This window comes from Penaeus monodon, chromosome 3, assembly GCF_015228065.2.
Source record: "Penaeus monodon isolate SGIC_2016 chromosome 3, NSTDA_Pmon_1, whole genome shotgun sequence".
Taxonomy (NCBI): Eukaryota; Metazoa; Arthropoda; class Malacostraca; order Decapoda; family Penaeidae; genus Penaeus; species Penaeus monodon.
The window spans coordinates 13,293,023-13,298,022 of NC_051388.1; the positions used below are offsets into that span (position 1 = coordinate 13,293,023).

General features: G+C 36.2%; 1 pseudogene; it reads right to left on the reverse strand.

Moving 5' to 3' along the window:
• Positions 1 to 1,387: 1,387 nt before the first annotated feature.
• LOC119585272 lies at positions 1,388 to 3,487 on the reverse strand (annotated as a pseudogene).
• Positions 3,488 to 5,000: the final 1,513 nt, after the last annotated feature.

The following is a 5,000-nucleotide window of genomic DNA, read 5'->3' on the forward strand; positions in this document are numbered from 1 at the left end:
ACATAGTTTTTCCAGCAGTACAAAGAGGAAATACAAAATATGGGAAGATATTGCTTCAGTGCTGCAAGATGCTGGACATCCTGTCACTGGGGAAATTTGTGACAAAAAGATGCGCTGACTAAAAACAGGCTTGTATATTTACCTGAATGGACACTTTGTTCAGATTTTATTAGACGTTTTTGGTTACCTTATACATATTGTATAAAGTTTTCCATACTTCCTTTATCTTATGGATTTTTTTTTTTTTTTTTTTTTTTGTAGTCTTTAAGGTTTTATGATTTTATTTGTTTTACTTTGAAATGCCTGGAAATTCAATTATTTTTGTTTATCTTTGCGTGTAAAGGCATTTGTTTTGTAAATATTAATTACAGGCAAGTTGCATTCTAGTTACTGCTTTAGTCATTTGTTCTGTAAACCTCAGGTAAAGCCAGGTAACATTTATGTTTTATAGTTATAAGTGAATGTTTCTTCTAATATTAAAGTTTTCCAAAAGTTCAAATATATATTTTTTGCTGTAGTCTTTAAGGTTTTATGTTTTTGTCTGTTTTGCCTTTATGCCTTAAAATAAGTCTTTATTTGTTAAATCTTTGCATGTAAAGGCATTTGTTTTGTAAATATAAAGTAAAGGCAAGTTGCATTTAAGTTATTGCTCTAGCTCAGTTTTTCTGTAAATGTCAGGAAATATATATATATATTTTTTTTGTACTGTAGTCTTTAATGTTTATCATTTCATTTGTTATACCTTCATGCCTTGAAATGGAAATGTTTATTTGTTAATTCTTTGTACGTAATGACACTTATAACAAATTATTTTCCTTTAGCTTTTGGAAGATTCAGTACACTACATACTCAGGTGCTTAAACATCAGGATAAGTTCAGATTGTGATATAGTGTAAACAGAAGTTTCAAATATTCTAAATAAATACCTTTTATTATTTTTCATAAATACATTTAATTTAATTTACCCCCAAATACAACATGAAGTAAAAAAAAAAAAAAAAAAAAAAAAAAACAAGTGGTGAAACAAAAAATATTTTATTAGACATGGATTATGGTACATATTTACAATCCTTGAGTTTTTTAAAACTTTCAGTAAAAATATATGTAAATATACACGCATCAGTGCCATACAATGATGAAAGATATGTTATATATACAAAAGAAAAAAAAAATCAAGCAGCATGAAAAAAGAAGAAATACATAAGTGATCTATCACAGGTACTTATGAAGGTACAGTATATATTTTCAAATATTTTATGAGCTATGAAAATAAGTATCATATTCAAAAGAAAATGAAATGTGCAATAAAAGACAAATATAAGGCAGCATTACTTGCAAACATACAAACAGTTTGATGCAAGAAACAAAAATTTAGATACAAGTTACATTATGCAAGATTTGCCAATTCATCACGTTTTGTAAAGGCTTCCTCTCCTTCCACTTCAGGAATACTTTCATATGGAACCTCTGGCTCAGGTTCCAAAACAATGTCTTGTAGCTCTGCTTGAATATCAAGTTTTTCCTTAAGTAAAATAAAATTATGTAGTACACAGGAAGCTATAATGACTATTGGAATTCTGTCAAGTCTAGTCATATCTATGTATTTTAATCTTCGGAATTTACACTTTAGCAAACCAAATGCTCTCTCATTCACAACCCTAGTAGAAGGGTGAATTTTATTGAAAGAAATCTGTTCAGCTGTGAGTTGACCAGTGTTCTTGTAAGGAACAATCATGAATGGTGAGAGAGGATAAGCAGAATCACCAAGCAAATTAAAATCTCTGGGCAAGTAATTGTTTTTTAAAAGTGAATATATGGGAGAATTTCTATACACCCTTGCACCCTGAATATATGTCAAGAAATCTACAATTAGAATCACAAACTGCTTGCCACTGAATGCTTGTAAACTTTTCCTGTTTACATAGGTCTCTCTATTTTCTTTGGTACATGGAATTTGCATATGAGTGCCATCTATAGCACCAACGCCAGGGAATCCAGTTTTTCTAAAGAAATTTTCTGCTATTTCATTAATTTGATCTCCTGCAGGCCATACAATAATATGTTTCATAACCATCTTCAGTGCACAAGCTACCTCCATAAATACTTTGTGTAGTGATGATTTACTTTAGTTGAATCTATCACCAACACCTCTGAATGACTCTTGGTTCCCCAAAAGCCAGTGTAGCCAAGATCTTCTTCTCTTCAGACAGGATCTTTTTTGATAAATGGCGTCTAAGAATCTGACACAGACCCTGTTGATAAAGAAAAGTATACACGAGAACAAGTGAAAGACAGTAAACAGTTGTATACATGGTAAATTTGGCATCTCCAAATTAACCAGTTATATCCACGAGAAAGCAGCCACTTTCCTTATGACTTTCTCAAAATTTGAATTATACTGCTAAACACTATAGAAGACAATACACAACCAGAGAAGTGCAAAGTAGCTGTTGAAAATAATGAAGACTTTGCAAAGGCATACACTCCAATCAGGTACCATAAATATGAAAAAAACTGTTATTGGTAAGTACTGAAATGACTGTAAAAAGCTGTAGAAATATTTACTTTTCATATTTGCAACATTATTGCTATGCACAGAATTACTCCAACAAAGAGCAACAAACTTTGTTGCTGTGAATACATGGAGGATTCAAATTGTCTTCCTATTCATGTGCATACTAGATATGGTAACAGTTTATACGAAGGTATTCAAAACAAATACCAGCATTTTTTCTGATACTATCAAAATAAATTGTTTTTATTATATTGTTGACATAATCATTTTCAAAATAGTAATACTAATGGAAATTAAACAAAATTCATTCTGCAAATCAAAGAAAATGATAAACAGGTGTAATAGGCTGAGCTTGCAACTCTTTGGTAATCAAGTGTTTGTTATGCCATCTATGTATAAAAACAAACTAAAATCACAAATAAGGCATGACTCCATGAGTATAATGCAGTCCTCCACAATATAAATTTTGTAAAATAAGCTGATTAGAATTAATCTTTCATATCTGCCCATGCATACTAAAATTACCTTAGAGTGAAATTTATTTTATAATATCTAGTCATATGCACTGGACATTACCACGGGGAAAAATAACCCCATGCTTCACAAACGTACAGTTCTGTTGCTTCATTTCATTTATGGCAATGTTATAATAAAGTATTAGTACTAAAGTACATGATGTATCTCTGACCGTTTTGGGCCTGTGCAAGGCGCACCGTGCAGAAAAGCTCAAGTGAACGCACGGCGTATGCTATGTAAGCTGAGTTTCTCCGGGGTTATGCCCATGAGGGGAGCCAGGCCTGTGTCGACTAATACCGACTCGCTAATGTGTATTAGCTGGTGCTGACTCGGTTGAGCTTAGTCCTTACCCGCCATGGTGCCCAGTCACAGCACTAACCTTCAGGCGACAATTGCAGCTACCTGCGCCTGGGCGGGGAGCGAACCGCCGAACCCTCGGATGAGACATGCCGACATGCTGCCACTGCACTAGCCCGGAGGCTGCGGACCTAGGATTGATCCTATAAAGTGTGATCTTTGCCAAGGTGCATACAATTCCTTATATAAACCTTCCTTGTGCCAGCTTAATTGGAGAACAGGACCACGATCCTTAATAATGAGCTTTCGCGCGCGGCAGCCAACAGTGATTGGCTGACGGGCTCGAAATGCCTGTCCGGCTCTAAGGTTTCACAAGTGTCTCTGAATATGAGTGTACTCCATCTTGCCGATCAGAGCCTCCGGGTTAGTATAGTGGTAACGTGTCGGCCTCGCACCTGTGGGTAAGGACTAGGTTCAGCCGAGTCAGCACCAGCTAACACACGTGAGCGAGTCGGCATTAGTCGACACAGGCCAGGCTCCCCTCATCGGCACAGCCGGGCGAGGCTAAGCTTCGCATATTGAACTTATCCTTACCGATCAGATATGGTGGAGACTTTGCATTCTAGTCGGGGAGATGGGGGTAAGGGAGGGCAGTAGGGTTTAACAAAAAGGTACACGCATAATTTAACCTCTTATTTTTCCGTGGTTCAGCACCTCCTACTATCTGGTCTAGTATCGTCGCTGTCGTTGCTGAGAGCCGACTAAAACCACTGACATCGACACCAAATTCTATAAACTTTAAGATGCAGACTTATTCTAGAAAGTTAAGGAATCCTCACACCTCTCGCTATCAAATGTATTTTGTGAATGTTTTTGGAGCAAAATTCTATTCATAGTTGTGTATCTATTGTTTACAATAGAACTAGATCAGTAAACAAGAATTATACCCCAGTAAATAGTATCCCTTCTTTCCTATTTCATTTAAATCCACAATTTCTTTTTCAATTCTATTACTCTGAATATTTTCCCTCTTTCTTTCCTCCACTATTATCTTTCTCACCCTTGTTCTCTCTTTGCAGGAAAACAACGAACAAAGGTTACGATTTCCTTTAGTTACCGCCTTCTCCCATCTAAACTTCGGTCTTATATTCGATTCCTTATTTTGGTTCATTTCAGTCCGAAGTTTGGGAGAGGAGATAACGCAGAAAGTCAAACTCACTTTTTTTTATTTACACATCTTTTCACTTTTCCTGTAATAGCGTTGAAAGTTTATTCTTACATATACATACATATACATACATACACAGAGATATTGAAAGTTCATACATACACAGAGATATTGGAAGTTTATGCATACGTACACACAGAGACGTTGAAAGTTTATACACACAAACACACAGAGTTACGCAAATATAAAACACACACACACACACACACACACACACACACACACACACACACACACACACGCACACACACACACACACGCACACACACACACACACACACACACACACACACGCACACGCACACACGCAACTCTCGCCCTGTTAAAGACGAAGTAATTTAGATCCATAATAGATTGGCGGCTTTCATCAACTTCCGACCCGGGCTGCTTAACGAGGCGCCGTCGCTCCCTCGCCGCGGCTGCCATCTGGGGGCTTGCGTCCTC